We start from the raw sequence: 25395 nt of genomic DNA, 5'->3' as shown, positions 1-25395 counted from the left end.
GACTTTAATTTACATATTGATTGGACTACCCAAATTAGTAAAAATTCTGAGGAGGAGGAATTCCTGGAATGTTTTCGGGACGGTTATCTGGACCAATATGTCGAGGAGCCGACTCGAGATCAGGCCATTTTAGACTGGGTATTGTGCAATGAGAAGGGACTTATCAGCAATCTTCTTGTATGAGGCCCCTTGGGTCAGAGCGATCATAATATGATCGAGCTCTCAGTCGAGATGGAGAGTGAGGAAATTGAATCAGAGACTAAGGTCCAGAACTTAAATAAAGGGAATTACGAGGGTATGAGACGGGAATTGGGTAAGATTGATTGGGTGGTGTTTCTGGGGGGATTGACAGTGGAGAGACAATGGCAAGCATTCAAAGATAGAATGGAAGAATTCCAGAACATGTTTATACCGGTTTGGCATAAAAATAAACCTAAAAAGGTGACTCAACCGTGGATAACGAGGGAAATTAGGGACAGCATAAAATCAAAAAAAAGGGCATATCAACTGGCAAAAAAAAGCACCAGACCGGAAGATTGGGGGCAGTACAGGATACAGCAAAAGAGGACAAAGGGATTAATCAGGAAGGGGAAAATAGAATACGAAAGTAAACTTGCAGCAAACATAAAGACAGACTGCAAAAGCTTTTATCGGTATATCAGGAGGAAAAGACTGGTAAAATCCCAAGTCGGTCCCTTGCAGTCCGATTCGGGAGAATATATAATGGAGAATAAGGAAATGGCAGACCAATTAAACTCATACTTTGGTTCTGTATTCACAAAGGAGGACACAAATAACCTCCCAGGAATATCGGCAAACATAGGGACTAATGAGAGGGAGGAGCTGACAGAAATTAGTATCTCTAGGGATATGGTGTTGGGTAAGTTGAGGGGACTGAAGGCCGACAAATCCCCGGGGCCTGATAAACTACATCCTAGGGTACTTAAGGAGGTGGCCCTGGAGATAGCAGATGCTCTAAGGATCATCTTCCGGAACTCCATTGACTCGGGAACAGTACCCGTGGATTGGAGGGTAGCTAATGTTACCCCAATATTTAAAAAGGGGGGTAGAGAGAAAGCAGGGAATTATAGACCAGTAAGCCTTACATCGGTTGTGGGCAAAATGCTAGAGTCCATTATTAAGGATAAAATAGCAGAGCACTTGACAAATGGGGAAAGGATCGGACAGAGTCAACATGGATTTACAAAGGGTAAATCGTGTTTGACTAATCTGCTGGAATTTTTTGAGGAAGTAACTGGTAAAATAGATGGGGGAGAGCCAGTGGATGTGGTGTACCTTGACTTCCAGAAAGCCTTCGATAAGGTTCCACACAAAAGATTATCATGCAAAATTAAGGCTCATGGGATTGGGGGCAAAGTATTAACGTGGATAGAGAACTGGCTGGCGGATAGAAAACAGAGAGTTGGAATAAACGGCTCGTTTTCGGAGTGGCAGGCAGTGACCAGCGGGGTGCCGCAAGGATCTGTCCTGGGACCCCAGCTGTTCACAATATATATAAATGATCTGGATCAGGGAATTGGATGCAATATTTCCAAATTCGCTGACGACACTAAACTAGGAGGAGGGGTGGGCTCTGATGAGGATGTCAGGAGGCTACAGTGCGATTTGGACAGGTTGGGGGAATGGGCGGATACGTGGCAGATGCACTATAATGTGGATAAATGCGAGGTTATCCACTTTGGGGGTAAAAACAGGAGGGTAGATTATTATCTAAATGGCAATAGATTGGGAGATGGGGAAGTGCAGAGGGACCTGGGTGTTCTTGTGCACCAGTCACTGAAGGAGAGCATGCAGGTGCAACAGGCGATTAAGAAGGCAAATGGTATGTTGGCCTTCATATCAAGGGGGTTCGAGTATAGGAATAGGGATACCTTACTACAGCTGTACAAGGTGCTGGTGAGACCGCATCTGGAGTATTGTGTACAGTTTTGGTCGCCCCATCTGCGGAAGGATGTTCTTGCCATGGAAAGAGTGCAACGGCGATTCACCAGGCTGATACCTGGAATGGCGGGAATGACCTACGAAGAGAGATTAAATAGTTTGGGCTTGTACTCACTGGAGTTTAGAAGATTGAGAGGGGATCTCATCGAAACATATAAAATTATGGCAGGCCTAGACAGGCTGAATTCAGAGAGAATGTTTCCAATGGCCGGGGAGCACAGAACCAGGGGCCACAGTCTAAAAATAGCGGGCAAATCATTTAAAACAGAGATGAGGAAGAATTTCTTCACTCAAAGAGTGGTGAGCCTGTGGAATTCCCTGCCACAGAGGGCTGTGAAGGCTAATTCAATAAATATTTTCAAGAGAGAATTGGATATATTTCTGAAGGCTAAGGGGATTAAGGGTTACGGAGAAAAGGCGGGGACGGGGTACTGAACTGGTAAGATCAGCTATGATCTCAGACGAAGATCAGCCATGATCTCATTGAATGGCGGAGCAGGCTCGCAGGGCCGAATGGCCTACTCCTGTTCCTATCTCTATGTTTCTATGTTTCTATGTTTCTATAGGCCAGGTAGGTGCCAAGTTCAGTCCTTAGTTAGCTATTCTTATCTGGGATGCCACTTTGGTACTCCATAATTTGCCTCAGCACCCCAGGTTTCAGGAGGAAAACAATCGGCCACTGTTCTCTGCTGGAAGTGAATGCGTGCGGCTATTTGGTGAGGACAGGATTGGAGCCAGCATGAGAAGACATTACAGCAGAGCCTGACCCTATCCTCAACCCACCATCCACAAACATAAGCTTTACAGAAAGGTAGGGATCAGGAATAAAAACAGAAAAGGCTGGAAATACTCAGCAGGTCAGGCAACATCTGTGGAGAGAGAAACAGAGTTCAGGTTTCAGGCCAGTGACCCTTCGTCAGAGCATCTGCAGTATTTTTTTTAGGGATCAGGAAGCCTGTTTACCTTTCCCTTCCTTAACCCAGAGGAGCTGAGGGCAGGTTGGGTGATTGGGCAGAAGCATGGGAGATGCAGTATAATGTGGATGAATGCGAGGTTATCCACTTTGGTGGCAAAAACAGGAAGGCAGATTATTATCTGAACAGCAATAGATTGGGAGAAGGGGAAGTGCAACGAGACCTGGGAGTCCTTGTGCACCAGTCGCTGAAGGTAAGCATGCAGGTGCAGCAGGCGGTTAAGAAGGCAAATGGTATGTTGGCCTTCGTAGCGAGAGGATTCGAGTACAGAAACAAGAATGTCTTGCTGCAGTTGTACAGGGCCTTGGTGAGGCCACACCTTGAGTATTGTGTGCAGTTTTGGTCGCCTTATCTGAGGAAGGATGTTCTTGCCATGGAGGGAGTGCAGCGAAGATTCACCAGGCTGATACCTGGGATGGCAGGAATGACGTATGAGGAGAGATTGGATCGATTGGGCTTATACTCGCTGGAGTTTAGAAGAATGGGAGGGGATCTCATTGAAACTTATAAAATTCTAACAGGACTAGACAGACTAGATGCAGGAAGAATGTTCCCAATGGCGGGAGAGTCCAGAACCAGGGGTCACAGTCTAAGGATAAGGGGCAAGCCATTTAGGACAGAGATGAGGAGGAATTTCTTCACCCAGAGAGTGGTGAACTTGTGGAATTCTCTACCACAGAAGGAAGTTGAGGCCAATTCATTAATTATATTTAAGGAGTTAGATATATTTCTTAAGGCTAAAGAGATCAAGGGATAGGGGGAGAAGGCAGGGACTGGGTACTGAATTTGGATGATCAGCCATGATCTCATTGAATGGCGGAGCAGGCTCAAGGGGCCGAATGGTGTGCTCCTGCTCCTATCTTCTATGTTTCTATGTTGCAGCAACCTCTAGCACCAACCTTCGAGCTCAGGCAACTCAGCACAGGCTAAGGAGCAAATCGAGAATGTTCTGCTTTTTGTGGCTCAATGGCTTACTGAGTAATTAGATGACGAATAATTACCTTGAGATATTGGCGGTCTGATTCATTTTTTTTTTCAAAAGCTAAAGATAGTTGATTCTGCTTTCTCCACCAATGACAGTCCGCCGCCGACTGTCATTCTCCAATAACCTTCCTCATAAAAGAGTCAGTGAGTTAGTGGGACTCAACAATTTCCAAATACAGGTAACGGGGCCATAAATAACCTCAATCTAACCCACATAAAATAGCATTATCAGAATTATGCAGCAAATAATATCCTTAATTAAATGCTACAGGATTGGGGTTTTTTTCGCTGGATGCTCCGGTTATTGGTGGAATGGAAGCCGGTGCGTCGTTAAACCTGAAGCTGCACAGCTTCAACCTGGACAAAGGTTGTTTGGATTTGTGCAAAATTGCTTTAAGTGTGAGATGACATAGCACTGAAGGGCTGGAGCATCTGAAGGAATAATTGGCTGCGTTACTTAAACTACCACTTAAGAGTACTTAAATGATTTACCTTCCTCCCAGCATATGTATCTATACTTAATGCAATATATGAAAGAAAGTAAGAAAGGCCTGCAGTTATATAGCCATATAAATACTGTGGCTACAAGAGCAGGCCAGAGGCTGGGAATTCTGCGGCGAGTGTCTCACCTCCTGACTCCCCAAAGCCTTTCCACCATCTACAAGGCACAAGTCAGGAGTGTGATGGAATACTCTCCACTTGCCTGGATGAGTGCAGCTCCAACAACACTCAAGAAGCTCGACACCATTCAGGATAAAGCAGCCCGCTTGAATGGCACTCCATCCACCGCCTTCAACATTCACTGCCTCCACCACCGGCGCACTGTGGCTGCAGTGTGTACCATCTACAAGATGCACTGCAGCAACTCGCCAAAGCTCCTTCAACAGCACCTTCCAAACCCGCGACCTCTACCACTTAGAAGGACAAGGGCAGCAGACGCATGGGAACATCACCACCTACAAGTTCCCCTCCAAGCCACACACCATCCTGACTTGGACCTGTATCGCTGTTCCTTCACTGTCGCTGGGCCAAAATCCTGGAACTCCCTTCCTAACAGCATTGTGGGTGTACCAACACCATATGGACTGCAGCGGTTCAAGAAGGTGGCTCACCACCATCTTCTCAAGGGCAATTAGGGATGGGCACTAAATGCAGGCCTAGCCAGCGACGCCCACATCCCATCAATGAATAAAAAAAATAAAAAAAATATAGCGCCTTTCACAACTTCAGAAGGTCCCAAAGCGCTTTACAGCCAATGAAGTACTTTTGAGGCGTAGTCACTGTTGTAATGCGTGGAGAGAGAATTGCAGTCAGTTCTTATATCAGGAATACCTTCTTCCTGACACCTTTCACCATTTTTACTCTCATGTATTTTGGCAGAAGGAACAGGGAGAGGCAATATACACTTAATGGCACAGTTTTTTAAAGAGTGTGCAGGGAGAGAGGGACCTGGGAGTTAATGTACATAATATCCCTGAAGATGGCAGGACATACTGAGGGAGCGGTTAGCAAAGCATATGGGATCTTGGGCTTCATAAATAGAGGTATTGAGTACAAAAGTAGAGAAGTTATGCTGAGCCTTTATAAAGCACTGGTCAGACCACAACTGGAGTATTGCGTCCAGTTCTGGTCACCACACTTTAGGAAGGATGTGAAGGTCCTTAAGAGGGTGCAGAGGAGATTTACCAGAATGGTTCTGGGGATGGGGGATCTTAGCTACAAGGACAGGTTGGAGAAACTGGAATTGTTTTCATTAGAGCAAAGGAGGTTGAGGGGTGATTTGATAGAGGTGTACAAGATTATGACGGGTTTGGATAGGCTAGACGGGGAAAGGCTGTTCCCACTAGTTGATGATACAAGGACTAGGGGACACAGATTTGAGGTTTTGGGCAAGTGATACAGGGAGGATAAGAGGAAAAACTTTTTTACGCAGCAAGTGGTGAGGACCTGGAATTCGCTGCCGACGGAAGTGGTGGAAGCGGAGACACTCAATGTTTTCAAGGGGAGACTGGATAGGCACTTGAGGGAAATAAACTTGCAGGGCTACGGGGATAGAGCGGGGGAATGGGACTGACTGGATTGCTCCACAGAGAGCTGGCACGGACTCGATGGGCCAAATGGCCGCCTTCTGTGCCGTTATGACACTGTGACTCATGCCCCCTTGTTCCTTTGGGTGATTGCCAGCTTGGTTTCAGCTGTAATTCAACGTGGATAGTCTAAGATCATTAGTAAGGGAACAAGGAACCAAACACGGAAGTGCGTGCTCAATGTGCGCTGATCAGGAAAGGCATCGAGGAGTTATTGTGGATAAATCTATGAAGACATCAGGTCTTCCGTATCCACCAGCTAACTCCTCCGTGTTGTGTCAAACCACCCTTCAGTGCCCAGCCATTGTGTGAAGCTCTGTATTTAAAAAGTCCTCGGCCACTTTATAACCTAAAATGTCTATTGAACAACATTCACTTCAGTTGATGATTCAAGACAGCACCGGCTTCCCTCAAGCCAACTCCAGCCTGAGGTTACTCTCCAGAAACACATTCTACAGAGCCCTTAGTGCACAGGTGTCAGCCGTGGCTCAGTGGGTACCACGCTCGTCTCCGAGTCAGAAGGTTATGGGTTGAAGTCCTAATCCAGAGACTTGAGCACATATTCTAAGCTGGCACTAAGCTAACACACAGATGTTTTTTTTGGAGAGAGAAGGGCTTGAGGGATTTAAAGAAAGAAAAGACTTGCATTTCTATAGCGCCTTTCATGACTACTGGATGTCTCAAAGCGCTTTACAGCCAATGAAGTACTTTTTGTAGTGTAGTCACTGTTGTCTTCTTCATAGGCAGTCCCTCGGAACCGAGGATGACTTGCTTCCACACTAAAAATGAGCTCGCAGGTGACTGATGAGTCCAATGCGGGACCTACAGTCTCTGTCACAGCTGGGGCAGACGGTGGTTGAAGGGGCGGGTGGGTGGGGTGCTTGGGTTGACGTGCGCTCCTTCCGCTGTTTGCGCTTGCTCCCGGCGAAGAGACTCGAGGTGTTCGGCGCCTTCCCGGATGCTTCTCCTGCACTTTGTGCGGTCTTGGGCCAGAGGATGTTGCACTTTTTCAAGGAGGGTGTCCTTGAAGTGTTTCCTCTGCCCACCTGGGGCTCTCTTGCCGTGTCGGAGCTCCGAGTAGAGCGCTTGTTTTGGGAGTCTCGTATCGGGCATGCGGACTGACGTAAGAAAACTACTAGGCACTTGGTCTAAGCGTTAAACAAAGCTTTAATCAACTGTTTTACAACATGGAGGTCTAGTTGTGTCCTTCACTAGGTCCTGCGCAAGCTGGGCCCGTGCCCGAGTATTTATACTCTCCCTGGACAGCGCCACCTGTAGGCCGCTCAGTATTATTTCATAAGTCTTTCTTTCATGAATGACTGATTCATGTCACGGACGATGTGGCCCGTCCATCGGAGCTGATCGAGTCACTGCTGTAACATGGGAAACGCAGCAGCCAATTTGCGCACAGCAAGCTCCCACAGACAACAATGTGATAACAATCAGATAATCTGTTTTTTGTTATGTTGATTGTGGGATAAATATTGGCCCTAGGACACTGGGGATAACTTCCCCTGCTCTTCGAAATAGTGGCCATGGGATCTTTTACGTCCACCTGAGAGGGCAGATGGGGCTGCGGTTTAACGTGTCACCTGAAAGACGGCACCTCTGACACTGCAGCGCTCCCTCAGCACTGCACTGGGAGTGTCAGCCCAGCTTTATGTGCTCAAGTCTCTGGAGTGGGGATTTGAACCCACAACCTTCATGACTCAGAGGCAAGTAGTGCTGCCCACTGAGCCACGCCTGACATGAGATGATGGGGCAGGTGAGGTCGGCCTATGTAAAAGGGGCGCTTTGTTCCTTAAAATCCATGTGTTCTTTAGTTCCCACATGACAATCGGTTGGATATTAATATTTTCATAAGTTTTAATTTCCATTCAATAATGGATTTCCCAAGCCCCATGGTGTAGCTAATGCTTCACTTGCTTAAAAATCTAATTACTCCATGAAAAATTGGAAAATGATGCAATCCTTTGGGATATTAGCAATGGGGCTAATATGTTGTTAGTATTCGAAAACTGTGATTGTGCAATTAACAGAACGGCAAAGCAGCAGCTCAAAGATTGACAGTACATTTCATGGACCAGTTTGCCTCTCACCAGATGAGTGATAAGTACCATTGCTGGAACAACACCAGAAATGCTAATTCTTCAGCAAAGGTTCATCTCCCCTGCCGCAAGCATCAGTGTGAATATTTATCACAGTCTATTGTTCAGAATGAAGATATTCATGCCAGCAGATAGTTGAAGGCCGTGAAGTATAATCGCCTCAGAATTCATTGCAAACAGGCATTTGTTATACACTTTGTTCATGGCCTGTTCTCACCCGTGTTCCATTAGTCAGGTTAGTCGTGGCTCAATGAGTAACACTCTTGCCTCTGAGTCAGAAGCTTGTGGGTTCAAGTCCCACTCGAGGGACTTGAGCACGTAAATGCAGGCTGACACTCCCAGTGCAGTGCTGAGGGCGTGCTGCACTGTCTGAACTGCTGCCTTTCAGACGAGACGTTAAACCAAGGCCCTGTCTGCTCTCTCAGGTTGGATGTAAAAGATCCCGTGGCACTATTTCTAATAGAAGAGAGGGCAGAGTTCTTCCTAGGGCCAATATTTATCCCTCAACCAACATAACAAAAACAGATTATCTGGCCATTATCACATTGTTGTTTGTGGGAGCTTGCTGTGTGCAAATAAGCTGCAGTGTTTCCTACATTGCAACAGTGACTACACTTCTTTGGCTACAAAGTGCTTTGGGATGTCTGGTGGTCGTGAAAGGCGCTACATAAATGCAAGTCTTTCTTTCTTTACAAGGGCCATCATTTGCATAGAATTACATACACAAATTCAGGTCATGCTTCTTTTTCATAAACTACAACAAAAATAGCAGCAAGTGTAAATTCATTTCAGTCAGTCCAGTGTGAGAAATCCCACATTTGGAACATACTCCCAACCCGATTGGGTTTTCCATCCTTTTCCGTCTTTGCTACTTCCACAAAAGGCACCTTCCAAGCATTTACATAAGAATTAGGAGCAGGAGTGGGTCATTTGGCCCCTCGAGCCTGCTCCACCATTCAATAAGATCATGGCTGATCTTTGACCTCAACTCCATTTTCCCCGCCCGATCTCTTGATTCTCTTGATTCCCCTATCCACTCCATTGAAGAACTGGATAAACATAGAAACATAGAAGATAGGAGCAGGAGTAGGCCATTCAGCCCCTCGAGCCCGCCCCGCCATTTAATGAGATCATGGCTGATCATCCAAATTCAGTACCCTGTTCCTGCTTTCACACACAGAAATCACACAGAAACCCCGCAGTGCAGATAGAGGCCATTTCGGCCCATCAAACCTACACCGACACATATCCCACCCGATCCCCGTAACCCCTACACCAACACATATCCCACCCTATCCCCGTAACCCCACGTATTTAATCCCCCTAACACTAAGGGTCAATTTATCATAGCCAATCATCCTAACCCGCACATCTTTGGACTGTGGGAGGAAACCGGAGCACCCGGAGGAAACCCACGCAAACACGGGGAGAATGTGCAAACTCCACACAGACAGTCACCCGGGTCCCTGGCGCTGTGAGGCAACAGTGCTAACCACTATGCCACCGTGCTGCCCATATTTCTCCCCATATCCCTTGATCCCTTTAGCCTCAAGAAATATATCCAACTCCTTCTTGAATATATTTAATGAATTGGCCTCAACTGCCCAGTGTGGCAGAGAATTCCACAGATTCACCACTCTCTGGGTGAAGAAATTCCTCCTCATCTTATCCTTAGACTGTGACCCCTGGTTCTGGACTCCCCCGGGAACATCGGGATCATCCTTCCTGCATCTAGTCTGTCTAGTCCTGTTAGAATAAAGAGCACAGCACAGAGAGACAGGCCATTCGGCCCAACTGATGCGTGCCGGTGTTTATGCTCCACACGAGCCTCCTCTCACCCCTACTTCATCTCACCCCACCAGCATAACTTTCTATTCCTTTCCCCCTCATGTGTTTATCTAGCTTCCCCTAAAATGCAACATTTAAAGAAGACAATACATGTCATGCAATAGGTGACGGGTTGCTCCTTCGTTCATCGGGGTAGTTATTTTCTTCACATGGTGCTTAATTCAGTCATACTTGACTCTTGTTAAATGAGTGTTGTACATGTGAGGCGTCAGCTGTGGCTCAGTGGGCAGCACAGAGTCAAAAGGTTATGGTTTTAAGTCTCACTCCTGAGGCGTGAGCACAAAATCTCGGCTGAAGTGTCAGACTGGATTGCATTTATACGGCGCCTTTAACATAGTAAAACATCCCACGGTGCTTCACAGGAGCGACTATCAAACAAAACTGGACACCGAGCCACATAGGGAGATGTTAGGACAGGTGACCAAAAGCTTGGTCAGAGAGGTGGGTGTTCAGGAACGTCTTAAAGGAGGAGAGAGAGAGAGAGAGGTGTAGAGAGGCGGAGAGGTTTAGGGAGGGAATTCCAGAGCTTAGGGCCCAGGCTGCTGAAGGCACGGCCACCAATGGTGAAGCGATTAGAATAGATGTGGGAATTTAGAGGAGCGCAGAGATCTCGGCGGCGGTTGTGGGGCTGGAGGAGATTACAGAGATAGGAAGGGGACGAGGCCATGGAGCGATTTGAAAAGAAGGATGAGAATTTTGAAATCGAGGCGTTGCTGGACCGGGAGCCCATGGAGGTCAGCGAGCACAGGGGTTAAGAGGCGAACAGGACTCGGTGCGAGTTAGGACACGGGGCAGCCGAGTTTTGGATGAGCTCAGGTTTATGGAAGGTGGAAGGTGGCCGGCCAGGAGAGCGTTGGAAGAAGAGCGCAGAAGGAATTAAAGGGCAAGATTGTTGGGTCGGAATGCTGGATTCACAGTCGAAACAATCAGTCCGTGATAAATGGAGCACACTTTGTCTGCGAGCAGTGATTAAAGCTATTCTGTTCAACCTGCTCTGTGACTCATGTTTTATTACCCTGTTGATAGATTACATGGTCGCAGGTGCTTCAGGAAGTACTGCACTGTCACATTTGCCGACATTAATATATAGTTCTCTCTCCTCGGATATTGCCCACCTCCTCCCAATCAAATCAGCCGTCATCAGCCCCATCCTTGAAAACAAACCCACCCTTATCCCTCTCTGTCCTTGCAAACTACCGCCCCATCTCCAGCCTCCTTTTTCCTCGTCAATGTCCTTAAACTTGTTGCCGCCTCCCAAATCCGTGAACATGTTTCTCGCAACTCCATGTAAGGGTTCCGCCCTTACCGCTGCACTGACACAGACCCAATCAAAATCACAAATGACGTCCTCTGCGACTGTGGCTGTGGAGCACTATCCCTCCTCATCCTTCGGGACCTCTCTAATGCCTTTGACACGGTTGACCACACCATCTTCCTCCAACGCCTCTCCGCCATTGTCCAGCTTAGTGGGACGGCAGTCACTTGGTTCCGCTCTTACCTCTCCAGTTGTAGCTAGAGCATCTCAAGCAATGGCTTCTCTTCCCACCCCTGCATCGTTACCTCTGGAGTCCTCCAAGGATCTATCCTTGGCTCCCTCCTCATCTTTTACTGCATGGTGCCCTTTGGGACCTCATCCGAAGACATGGGTTCAACTTCCACATGTACACTGATGACACCCAGCGATACCTCTTTGCCACCTCTCTTGACCCCCTCCACTGCCTCTGTGTTGGATGAGCAGCAGTTTCCTCCAACTAAGCATTGGGAAGACTAAAGCCATTATCTTTGGCCACGCCACAAACTCCGTTTCCTTGCCTTTCATTCCATCCCACAGCCTTGGTTTGAGGCTGAACCGCTAGTTCGCAGCCTCGGTGTCCTATTTGACCCCAGGCTGAGCTTCCCACCTCATACCCTCCCTGTCAAAAAGACCGCCTACTTCCACCTCCATAACATTGTCCACTGTCTCAGCCGTACTTTTGCATCCTCGTGTTTAAATCCATGATTTTGCCCCTCATTATCTCTGTAACCTCCTCCAGCCCTGTAACCACAATCTCCCCCTCAGAAACCCTCTGCCCCTCCGACTCTGGCCTCTTAAGCATCCCTCTTTACCTTTGCCCTGAGTGTCAGCCATGGCTCAGTGGGTCGCACTCTCGCCTCTGCGTCACAAGGTTGTGGGTTCAAGGCCCCACTCCAGAGACTTGAACACATAACCTAGGCTGGCACTCCTGGTGCAGTACTGAGGGAGCGCCGTGCCATTGGAGGTGCCGGCTTTCAGATGAGATGTTAGATCGAAGCCCCGTCTGCTCTCGCAGGTGGATGTAAGAGATCCCATGACACTATTTCGAAGAGGAGCAGGGGAGTTCCTCCCGGTGTTCTGGGCCAATATTTATCGCTCAATCAACATCACTAAAAACGGGATTATCCGGTCATTATCACATTGCTGTTTGTGGGAGCTTGCTGTGTGCAAATTGGCTACCGCGTTTCCTACATTGCAACAGTGACTCCACTTCAAGAGTACTTCATTGGCTGTAAAGCGCTTTGGGACATCCAGAGGTCATGAAAGGCGCTATATAAATGCGAGTTCTTTCTTTCGCCCCACCATTGGCAGCCGTACCTTCAGCTGCCCGTTTCCATTCTCCCATTCGTGACAGCGGATGATGGAGGTTCCACCATATTGCTCCTCTAATCCACTCTTTTAATGCTACGAGTAGCAAATGAGATATTTGACTCAACATTCCACTAGTTTTACCAAGTTACTGAACAGGAAAATAAGTGTCAAGGAGTTAGATATAAGCTCTGATTTGTCTGAGCAATTTGCAATGTGCCTTCGTACTTGGTACAGGCCAGGGACGCTGCAGCATCAAGGTACACCAAAGCAATTGTCTCCATTGATGTCACTTCATTTCCTTGCATTATTTTTCTCTATGTGATTAATAGAAAATAGTTAACGACCAAAGGGCCCGGCTAATTAAAAAAAAGTCTGAACCGCCATCAATCAATCTTACTGATTAAAAACATAGATGGCCTGTAATAATTAAAATGCGGGACTGTTAATAACTGTGTCTCCATACATTTGCAAAGGAGCAGAAGGCAGTGTCCCAGTTCCTTGTGGGATACATCAATGCTGCCAAGGGGTTGTAGTGGCCATGTATAAAATTTCACTCCTTGCTCACATTAATTTATCCATAATTCTTCTTAAAGCAGAGAAGGTTAAGGGGAGATTTGATACTGTAAGCGGTTTTTGATCCTAGCCCAATTGCTAGACGGACGGTTCGAATCGCCCCCGCCTTACGAAAGTTTTATACCCAGGAATTATTATCCAGAGTGTAAATGAAATAAGTCATGGACAGGAATGCTTCGGATAAAAATCAAACTTGTATTTATTTGGTCTAACATACACTGGCTAAAACATGCACTACTAAACAAAATCACTGTCTCTGTGGAGAATAAAATCCAGGTTGCAAACAACATACATACAGTACACAACTGGGGACTATAACAAGCAGTAATTCCCTTGTTGCCATGGTGGACTCTAATTCCACCCCTGCCAATGAATTACCCAGTCGCATAAACCCCTTCGCCTGGCTGAACCAAACGAAGCTCCCACCCTCGGAATAGCCCAAAAGCTTCACTTCTAAGAGACTATGCTTCCCCCCACACGCGGTCGGTTTCAATCGCTCCACTCGTCGGCTTCTCTGGTCTTCTTGTTAGTTCGATCTCATTGGAGCAGGGAGCGAGAGAGAGAGAGAGAATGGTGCAAAAGAGTCTATCTTTATAGTGGTCTGGCTGCCCCTATCTTTTCCCACCAATCTTTAAAATCCTTTTTCTTCTGAGCACTCCAATGCTTAATCAGTGATGAGTCACCCTCAGACCCATGCGTATTCCGTGATTGGATTAATGGCCCTAAGTCTGGGACATATCTTTGGTCTTTGTTTTGGGAAAAACTGGCTCCCCTTCGGCTGGCTGAAGCTAGTGGGTCCATTGTTTTGCTTCTCTTCTGAGATGGAAGTGAGAAGTGCTTTTGCATATTAGAGTGGCCTTTCTCATCAAGTTCAATGGCCCCCTTCCTTTTTCCAGGACTGTCAGGCGAGCCCATACATACTGGATGACGGACAGTCCTTTTGTCACAGCCAACTGCCATGCATTCTCTGGAGTTTTTAACAAACCAGTCTTTCACGTATCTGCACAGGGCGATCCCATAACAGGAAAAATACCCTCAGAAAAATCCCATAAAGTCCACAAAATATTCCCGACTCAGTCCATTCTTCAAACAGAGATTTTGCGATCTCTTCAATACCAAGGAGAGGGCTTCCTTCTGTGTTGGTTAGGCCTCAGCTGTAGTGCTGTGCCCAATTCTGGGCACCACACTTCAAGAAGGATGTCAAGGCCTTGGAGAGGGCACCAAAGAGATTTACTAGCATGGTACCAGGGGTGAGGGTCTTCCGTTATGTGGAGAGACTGGAGAACCTGGGTTGTTCTCCTTAGAGCAGAGACGGTTAAGGGGAGATTTGATAGAGGTGTTCAAAATCTTGAGGGGTTTTGATAGAGTAAATAAGGAGACACTGTTTCCACTGGCAGGAGGTTCGGTAACCTGAGGACACAGATTCAAGGTGATTGGCAAAAGAACCAGAGGCAACATAAGGAAAAAAAAATTTACGCAATACAGTTAGAAAGCCAACAGTATGTTGGCCTTCATTGCAAGAGGATTTGAGTACAGGAGCAAGGATGTCTTACTACAGTTGTACAGGGCCTTGGTGAGACCACACCTGGAGTACTGTGTGCAGTTTTGGTCTCCTTACCTAAGAAAGGATATACTTGCCATTGAGGGAGTGCAGCGAAGGTTCACCAGACTGATTCCTGGGATGGCAGGACTGCCGTATGAGGAGAGATTGGGTCGACTATGTTAAATCCGTGAATCTTAAGGTATGGTGTTCTTCAATAAATAGACGGAGGCTGCAGATGAACAATCAACAGGTGTTTACTGGATGAGGGTGTTCTAAAAACTAACAGTACAGATCCCTATTCAGGGTTTATATACAGGTGTGGTCACTGCCGGTACTACAGTATACAGGAGCTGTAAAAGTAGTTATCCTCTTAAAGGTACATACACTACAATTCCTCCCCTTTTAGATTAACAGTACCATAACATTCAATTAACAGTTAACACTTTTAACATGCACATTAACTGAAATAGTCCATTTATAGATTCAGTCTGTGGGGCGGCCTCCTGATCCTTTCTGGATAGTGCCTTTCCTGAGTGTCTTGCTCTTGGTGCGGAGGCGATTCTGGCCCCCTGTCGTCGGTTAGTTCATCAGCTTCCGATGCTACTGTTTCTGGGGTAGATGCTACCGGTATGTCGCGTTCATCACCAGGTACGCGAGACATGGGGTTGATTCGTTCCTGTGACGCTAAGATCTGGTCGACATGGCGTCTCACAATGTTCTCCCCAACATCCACTGTGTACATTAGTGGCCCCTGCCATGTGCATATCGTTCCTGGTTGCCATTTCTCTGTTCAGTAGTCGCGGGCCAAGACTGGTTGTCCTACATTGAAGCTCCTTGTCGGCTTCTCATTGATGTGCTGGAATTGCTTATTCTCAACATTTCTTCGTACATTTGGTCTGAGCAAATCCAGACGAGATCTCAACCTTCGGTTAAAGAACGTCATGGCCGGGGTCTGGTTGGTAACTGAATGTGTCGCATTTCTGTAGGCTAACAGGAAATTATCCACCTTATGCTGCAGTGGAATGTCGTCATCGCACATGGCCCTTACTGCCTTTTTAAAGGTTTGTACGAACCTCTCAGCCAATCCATTTGTGGCTGGATGATATGGGGCGGATGTGTAATGCCTTACCCCATTCCTTCTCATAAATTTCCGAAACTCTTCGGACACAAACTGTGGTCCGTTATCAGAGCAAATCTGTTCTGGCAAGCCGTTCCTGGCAAATATGATCCGTAGGACTGCAATCGTTTTCTCCGTAGTGGTGGAGGACATCTTGATCACCTCAGGCCATTTCGAGTGTGCATCCACTGCTATTAAGAACATTGAGTCCATCAATGGACCAGCAAAATCAATATGCACCCGTTGCCATGGAGAGGAGGGCCACTCCCATGGGTGTAGAGGGGCATGTGGTGGGCATTTTGGACCTTCTGGCGTCCTGAGCAGCTCTTTGTTAGGTCCTCGATTTGTTGATCGATCCCCGGCCACCACACATAAGCCGTAGCAAGGCTTTTCATTTTCACCCCTCCCAGATGGCCTTCGTGAAGCTCATTGAGCACTCTCTCCCTTAACTTGGGTGGAATTACCACTCGGGATCCACACATCAATGTCCCCTGGCATACTGACAGCTGTTCTCTTCTGGATGAGAATGCTGGCAACAGTGAGTCGCCATGTGGTGGCCATCCCTTCACCGTCAAATCATATACCCGAGACAGTGTCGGATCATTTCGGGTCTCCTTCTCTATATCCGCGTTAGTTACTGGCAAGCGTTCAATTATAGTTGAATAAAATATTTCGACAGGGTCCACTGCTGGTACTTCCTCCGCAGTAGGCAGTGGCAGGCGTGATAGCCCATCAGCGTTTCCATGCTGTTTTGTGCCCTTATACTCTATTTCATATTGGTTCGCCCCTAGAAAAAGGGACCATCTTTGTAGCCGTTGCGCAGTCATCACCGGAACGCCCTTCTTTGGATTAAAGATGCAGACAAGTGATTGGTGGTCAGTCAGCAAGGTGAACTTCTGCCCGTGCAGATAGTGGTTGAACTTTTTCACTCCCCACACTAGGCTGAGGGCCTCCCTGTCAATCTGGGCGTAGTTGCGCTTGGCTGAGGTTAGTGACCGAGACGCAAAGGCTACTGGCCTCTCCAACCCGTCTGGGAATTTGTGCGACAGCACTGCTCCAATACCATAGGGTGATGCATCACACGCCAACCGAATTGGTAGTGCTGGGTTGAAATGAGCCAACACCTCTTTTGATGTGATCAATTCTTTGCACTTCTAGAAAGCTCGTTTACATTCGTCATTCCACTTCCATGGTACCCCCGTTTGCAGTAGGGTGTTCAGTGGGTGTAATACTGTAGACAAATTTGGTAAGAATTTATGGTAGTAGTTCACCAGCCCGAGGAACGACCTCAGTTGTGACACATTTTCCGGTGCTGGAGCCTTGACTACTGCCTCAATCTTTTCAGGGGACTTATGAAACCCCTCTTCATCCATAACGTGGCCACAATACGAGATCTGCTTCTGGAAATACTCGCATTTGTGGCGATTAGCGCGTAGCCCATATTCCTTCAATCTAGTGAGCACCTGCTCCAAGTTGGCGAGGTGATCACTGTCATTTTCGCCCGTGACCAGGATGTCGTCCAAATAACACTGGGTCCCTGGAATTCCTTGCAGGACTTGATCCATTGCCCTTTGCCAAATAGCCGGAGCTGATGCTACCCCGAACACCAGCCGGTTGTATTGGTAGAGACCTTTGTGAGTGTTGATCGTGAGGTATTGTTTCGAGGCTTCTTCTACCTCCATTTGCAGGTACGCCTGGGCCAGATCAATCTTAGTGAAGCATTTTCCTCCAGGTAGCGAGGCGAAAATATCTTCAATCCGCGGAAGTGGATATTGTACCGTGTGAAGGACTGGGTTCACTGTCACCTTAAAGTCCCCACAGATGCGAACCTTCTTTGGTTCCCCAGGCGTATTACTCAACGACCTCTTCATTACAGGAACGATGGGTGTAGCCACTCGCTCCAGTCCACTTTGGACAGTACTCCTGAACGTTCCAAACCTTCCAGCTCTGCTTCGACGGCTGGGCGGAACGCATAAGGCACCGGTCTGGCCTTAAAAAACTTTGGGCTTGCATTTTCCTCTATTTTGATCGTTGCTGTTATGCCTTTTAGTGTTCCGAGTCCCTCCTGGAACACTTCTTGTGCATCAGTTAGCATTTTTGACAGTCGTCCAGGTGTGACGTCGTCATCCTTTTTGGTCTCTACCGTCAGTGCCTGTATGGAATGCCAATCTAACTGTATCTTCCGGATCCATTCACGTCCTAGTAGTGGTGGTCCTCCATCTGGCAATACATATAGATCCATTTTTGGTGTTTCCTTGCCGTTGTATATCACGTTCACCCTTATTTTTCCTTTGGGGTAGACTTTTTGCCCCGTGTATGTCTTCAAGACAATCTCTGTATCTCTCAAGGGTATATGTGAGAATAGCTGCTTGTAGTCCCTTTGGTTTATGACTGTTAGGGCTGATCCTGTGTCCAATTCCATTTTCACTTGGACTCCGTCTATCTTGAGTGTGACCCAGATAGTTTGGTGATCCTCCATTTTGATTACATTATGTAGTTTCAGACAACCCAACTCCTTGCTTCCGGAGTCTGTATCACTTTTCTGTTCATCTGAACTACTCTCCGTCACCTTATGTACCTTTTTGTACTTCTCCTGTGGAGATTTCATGCTGCTGGTTTTCTTCCCCGACCTGCAGACTCTTGCTATGTGTCCTGCTTTCCCACACTGTCTGCACACTTGGTCCTTGAACCAACAATCCTTCTGGTCGTGTTTTGTTCTGCCGCAGCGATAACACTTCACTGCTCCATATGACATTTCATTTGTGCCATATTCTTGCAGTCTCCGTTGTATCTCTGCAGCGCCCCGTGCAGCTGCTTCGTGTGATACTGCCATGCTGAAAGCCTTGTCCAGCATAAGATCCTTTTCTGATAGAAGCCGTTTCTGGGTTCCTTCACTTTGAAGCCCACACACAAACTTGTCCCTTAACGTATCTGCTAGTCCCATTCCAAACTGGCAGTGTTTCGATAGCTTGCGCAGTTCCGTTAAATACTCAGCATTACTTTCGTCTTTATGCTGGTTCCTTTTGTGGAACTTAAATCTTTCTGCTATCAGCAGCGGTGTGGGGTTTAAGTGGTCCTGTAGGATTGCCACTATGCTTTCGAAATCCTTATCCACTGGCTTCTCTGGGGTTACTAGGTTTCGCAGTAAGCCATATGTTTTTGCACCCATGGAATTCAACAATACCAGTGCTTTCCTGGCATCTGGCACTTCATTCGCCTTGCAGTACACTTCTATGCATTCCACATATGTCGCCCAATCTTCTACTTCATTGTCGAACGCTGTGACACTGCCACTCTTTGGCATCCCTGGGTGTGGTTAGACTGGCTAAAATGGCGTCTCCCACGCTCTCCCTTCTTCTCCGCTGACTCAAAATGGCGTCTCCCGCGCTTCCCTTTCTTCCCGCGCTCGCCCTTCTTCTCCGCTGTGGCTTCAAAAATGGCGTCTCCCGCGCTCGCCTTTCGTCCCCCGAGGACGCTGCTCAGCCCTTGAGCACTGGCTGCGCGTTTTCCTGCATGCCTCTCTCATTGCCGCCGCTCGGTCCTGAACCCCGGCTGTGCTTTACCCTCTCTCTCTTTTTGTTTTCCATCGACGCCGCTCGGTCTTCAACCCCCGGCTGCGTCCTGTGCGCTTTACCCTCTCTCTTACCCCGTCGACGCTGCTCGGCCTTTTCTGTGCCGTCGGTCAGCTCCAGCCGCCGCTGTCCGGGAAGGGTCTGCGCCATACCTGTTGCCAGCCTGTTGCTGGATCGTCGTGGCTGGAGAACCAAGCCCAGCTCTCAACAGCCTCCCCTGCGATGCTCACTCTCTGCCGGATGACTGGGCGGTTGCTCGTGGTCGACGCCCGTGCTTTTGGCCTTGACTTTCTTCCACTGTCCTTCAGGAGCGAATCCCTGGGAGGAAATGCAGAGTTGCAGGTAGGTTCGAATCGGCCTCGTCGCCACTGTTAAATCCGTGAATCTTAAGGTATGGTGTTCTTCAATAAATAGACGGAGACTGCAGATGAACAATCAACAGGTGTTTACTGGATGAGGGTATTCTAAAAACTAACAGTGCAGATCCCTACTCAGGGTTTATATGCAGGTGTGGTCACTGCCGGTACTACAGTATACAGGAGCTGTAAAAGTAGTTCTCCTCTTAAATGTACATACACTACAGACTAGGCCTGTATTCACTAGAGTTTAGAAGAATGAGAGGGGATCTCATTGAAACGCATAAAGTTCTGACAGGGCTAGACAGACTGGATTCAGGGAGGATGTTTCCCCTGGCTGGGGGGTCTAGAACGAGGGGTCAGTCTCAGGATACTGGGTAGGACATTTAGGACTGAGATGAGGAGAAGTTTCTTCACTCAGAGGGTGGTGAACCTGTGGAATTCTCCACCACAGAAAGCTGTGGAGGCCAAGTCACTGAATATATTTAAGAAGGAGATCGATAGATTTCTAGACTCAAGAGGCATCAAGGGGTATGGGGAGAGAGCGGGAATATGGTATTGAGATAGAGGATCAGCCATGATCATATTGAATGGTAGAGCAGGCTCGAAGGGCCAAATGGCCTACTCCTGCTCCTATTTTTCTATGATCCGGAATACGCTGCCTGAAAGGGTGGTGGAAGCAGATTCAATCGTAACTTTCATAGAAACATAGAAGATAGGAGCAGGCGTGGGCCATTCGGCCCCTCGGGCCTGCTCCGCCATTCAATGAGATCATGGCTGATCATCCAAATTCAGTACCCTGTCCCTGCCTTCTCCCAATATCCCTTGATCCCTTTAGCCTTAAGAAATATATCTAACTCCTTCTTGAATATATTTAATGAATTGGCCTCTACTGCCTTCTGTGGTAGAGAATTCCACAGGTTCACCACTCTCTGGGTGAAGAAATTCCTCCTCATCTCTGTCCTAAATGGCTTACCCCTTATCCTTAGACTGTGACCCCTGGTTCTGGGCTCCCCCGCCATCGGGAACAGCCTTCCTGCATCTAGTCTGTCTAGTCCTCTCAGAATTTTATAAGTTTCAATGAGATCCCCTCTTTCAAAAGAGAACTGGATAAATACTTGAAAAGGCAAACATTGCAGGGCTGTGGGGAAAGAGCAGGGGGGAGTGGGACGAATTGGATAGCTCTTTCAAAGAGCCAGCCCAGGCACAATGGACCGAGTGGCCTCCTTCTGTGCTGTATCATTCTATGAATTCAAGTTTTTATTCCAAACAGATTCAAAATGTATCCACCGATGAGGCAACAACGCCAAGACCAATGCTATCCAAGGCTCGTGGGCTTTTGAGATTTTGAGAGTCGGATCACCGGGACTCAGAGGCTGCAGTTTGGGAATCTTTGCAGACCTGTTGACAGGATCAATACAGGTGAGTGAGGCCATTCAGCCCATCCATTCAGCCAAAAAGACTACAGTACTTAAATGTTTCTTAGATGGCTCCATGCTTTTTGATTCCACTAACCTATTCCACAGGTCAATGAATCCCCGTGAAGAAAAACTTCCTGACATCCATCAACATTCCTGTCACCATTCCTACTGTTATCGTTTGGAAGAAAAGGAACGCTTGCATTTATAAGATGACATTTTCACGGCTCTGGGGAAAATGGTCTTTCACCATCTCAGGACGACCCAAAGCGCTTTACAGCCAATGAGGTACTTTTTGAAGTGTAGTCACTGTTGTAATGTAGGAAATGTGGCAGCCAATTAGTGCACAGCAAGCTCCCACCGACAGTAATGTCACAATGCCCAGATAACGTTTTGGTTGAGTGACAACTATTGCTCAGGACTCTGCGGGGGGTGGGGGGGGGGCGGGGGGTGAACTCCCCAGCTCTTCTTCGAAATAGTGGCTGTGAGATATTTTTACGTCCACCTGAGAGGGCAGACGGGGCCTCGGTTTAACGTTTCATCCGAAAGACGGCACCTCCAACAGTGCAGCACTGCCTCAGCACTGTACTGCAAGTGTCAGCCTAGATTATGTGCTCGGGAGTGGGACTTTGAACCCATGACCTTTCTGACTCAGAGGTTAGAGTGCTACCCACTGAGCCACAGCTGACATTATGGCGTCTGCCCTGTCGGCGAGCCGCTTAGAATCATAACATCCTCAGTACAGAAGGAAGCCCTTTGGCATATTGTGCCAGTGCCGTATTTTGAGTACTGCAAGCGTCGGCCAAATTTTTGTGCTCAAGTCTCGGGACTGGGACTTGAACCCACAACCTTCTGACCCAGAAGGCAAGAGTGTCAACAACTGTGCCGCTGGCTGACACCTTTTATCATTCAGACAGGAGCTGGATTGTGGACATCAAACTGAAGTGAGATCTTCCTTGAAGTCTCCATATGATGAGCCATTAATTGTGGGTGGGGAGGCTGGTGTGGGGGTTAGCAAATGAAGATTAAGGGTTTGCCTAAGGCAGGAAGGAAAAAAATCCTTACTTTTAAGCCCATCGAGTTATCACCCTGGCACGCTTGCCCTTTGAAAACATCCTTCCATGCACTGTGAAACAATTATTTCAAGAACTCGAGTATTTTATCTGTCATTTGATTAGTAAAAGGCAAATGGTACATCAAAGAGAACAAATGATCCACTTGACTTAATTTAATCATTACAATTCCAGTTAATAAGAGATCATGGTCACAGCAGAATGTTTTACCTAATTTAATCGCTTAATTGGGAAATCTGGATTGTTAACTCAAATGTCAAAAGGATAATTATTATAAATTGGCAAATGGGATTTAATATTTTGGAACATTTGGAGTACCAAAGGGTTTCTTTTTGTGCTGGTGTCCAATTCTGGAATCACCGCGCTTTTGGAAGCACGTCAAGGCTTTGAAGAGTGTGTAGAGGAGATTTACGAGAATGGTTCCAGGGATGAGGAGAGGCTGGAGAAGCTGGGGTTGTTCTCCTTAAAGCAGGGGAGGTTGAGTGCCCATGGAAGGTGTTGAGGGGAGATTCAATAGAGTTGTTCAAAATAAAGGGTTTTGATACAATGGGCTGGATTTTCATTGAGGAGGCGGGTAGGAGGCGGGACTACAACTTTCGGGGTTGTAGTCCCGCCTCCATCGAGTTGTGGCCAACCCAGGCGATTTTGACTTGATTGACCTCGTTGAGCCCGCCCAGCAGGCCAATTAAGGGCCACCCGACAACAGGTGATGTCACAGATTGATATTTCATCTGTCAAGACCTTTTGACAGGTGAAATATCAGCGTTTCACAGCTGTTTGAAGCTGTCAAACACTGACAATCTGTACTCCAAGTTAATTCCTTCCTCTCAGGATGATTTAGAGATCTCTCCGGAACAGAAAGCTGAATGCTGCAATTTTTGACAGATCGCGGCCATTCTGCTTTCTGTGCCAGTGAGATGAGGGACTCCCGAGACCTGAAGGAAGGAAGGCTGTAAAGGTAAGTAAAACTTCTTTATACACTTTACACAGACCAAACACACTTACCTCTGCACTCATGCACCCATCACTCACCTGAACACCGGACATCTCGACCCCTCCAAGCCCTTCAGCCCGACGGCCCGCCTCACTAACTTGGCGTGGTTTGGAGCTGTCGGGAATCCCACACTTCAAGAATGAAAATAGGGATTAGGCTAAAAACTGCCTGTTAACTACCTGTTAACAGGCAGTTAATTGACACGAATCCCCTTCCAGCCTCGGGGAGACGGCTCCCAGCACAGGTCGGGTACCCACCTCCTTTGAAACTGGTATGGAGGCGGATTGGGGGCGGGATGGGTTCGTGCCCCCCGATTTTGGCATTTTAACCCCCCACATGCCTCCAATCCTGCCTCCACGGCCCAATGAAAATCCTTCCCTATGAATCAGCAGAAACTACTTCCAGTGGTAGAAGGGTCGGTAACCAGAGGACACAGATTTATGGTGATTGGCATAAGAACCAGAGGCGACATGAGGAAGCATATTAATACGCAGCGAGTTATGATGATCTGGAACGCACTGCCTGAGAGGGTGGTGAAAGCAGGTTCAATAATAACTTTCAAAAGGGAATTGGATAATTACTAAGGGAAACAAATTGCAGGACCACAGGGAAAGAGCAGGGGAGTGGGACTAATTGGATAGCTCTACCAAAAGAACCAGCATAGGCATGATGAGCCGAATGGCCTCCTTCTTTGCTGTATCATTCTATGATTCTATTTGTTTCTGGTGCCTGCACACACAAAAACAATGGGTACAACTGGGTACGGTAGCCGAGTAGTTACTGGACTTGTGGCCCGAAGGTCACTCGCTCACGTGGCAAGTTATGAAATTGAACTAAAAAAAAGAAATCTGGTCTTTTGTGGACTGTTAACAGACAAAGTGTCCGTGGAAGGTGTTGGGTTATCGTAAAAACCCAACATAGGACATAGTAGCAGGAGGAGGCCATTCAACCCCTCAAGCCTGTTCCACCCTGCAGTTAGATCATAGCCTGATCTTAACTGGTTCGCTAATGACGCTCAGGGAAGGGAGCCTGCCATCCTCACCCGGTCTAGAAACATAGAAACATAGAAGATAGGAGCAGGAGTAGGCCATTCGGCCCCTCGAGCCTGTTCCGCCATTTAATGAGATCATGGCTGATCATCTAAATTCAGTACCCTGTCCCTGCCTTCTCCCCATATCTCTTGATCCCTTTAGTCTTAAGAAACATATCCAACTCCTTCTTGAACATAAGTAGGTCAGGCCTACATGTGGCTCCAGTCCCACACTCATAATGCTCTCAGGGCACAACTAGGCATGGTGAATATATACTGCTGTAAGGGTGTCACCCACATCCCCAAACATGGGAACAATGACCCCCCCCTCCGCTTGCAGTGCAGAGCAGCGACATCTCACGTGCTACTTCCGCAGAGCCATCGGGGTTTACAGCACAGCAGGAGGCCATTCAGCCCATCCGCACCCCTGTGCCGGCTCTTTTGCTAGAGCCTCCGAGATGAATCCCAGTGCCTCGCACTCTCTCCGCACACGGTGCTGTATTAGTTATCATAGAATAGTACAGCACAGAAGGAGGCCATTCGGCCCCATCGGGTCTGCGCCACTTCTTTCGAAGAGCGATCCAGTCAGTCGCACTCCTCGGCCCTTTCCCCTGTAAAAAAAAATCTACTTCGCAGGGAGTTCGCACTTAAAGCAACCGCGATGCTTTAGAGGGTGCAGAATTCTTAAAGTGCATCCAGGAGAGCTTTTTGAGCCAGCATGTAGAAAGTCCTACAAGAGAGGGGGCGGTACTGGACCAAATTCTAGGGAATGTGGCCGGGCAAGTGGTAGAAGTGTTAGTAGGTGAGCACTTTGGTCTTCTTCTTATCGTGTCCACGGACAGTCTATACATAGCCCAGCCAGAACTGGACACATTTTTGCACCTTGTTGTTGGATTCGGCAAGATCTGCAACAGTGCAGGGTTCCTCTAATGATGGGCATTGCAGGAGATGTTGCATAGTCTGTGCCTCAGTTCCACATTCACAAGTTGTCGGGCTGGTTGAATATCCCCATTTGCTTAGTGACACCTTTGAGCAACCTACACCGGTCCAAAGTCTGTTAAAGCACTTCCAGATTGCCCAGTTGCAATTAGCTCCTGGGGGAAGGCTTTCATCAGGTAAAATTTCCATCGCTGGGGGTTGTTCAAGACTGG

This window comes from Somniosus microcephalus, chromosome 12, assembly GCF_052327205.1.
Source record: "Somniosus microcephalus isolate GS21.2 chromosome 12, FLI_Smic_1.0, whole genome shotgun sequence".
NCBI classification, from domain to species: Eukaryota; Metazoa; Chordata; class Chondrichthyes; order Squaliformes; family Somniosidae; genus Somniosus; species Somniosus microcephalus.
This window is presented reverse-complemented; position numbering follows the sequence as displayed.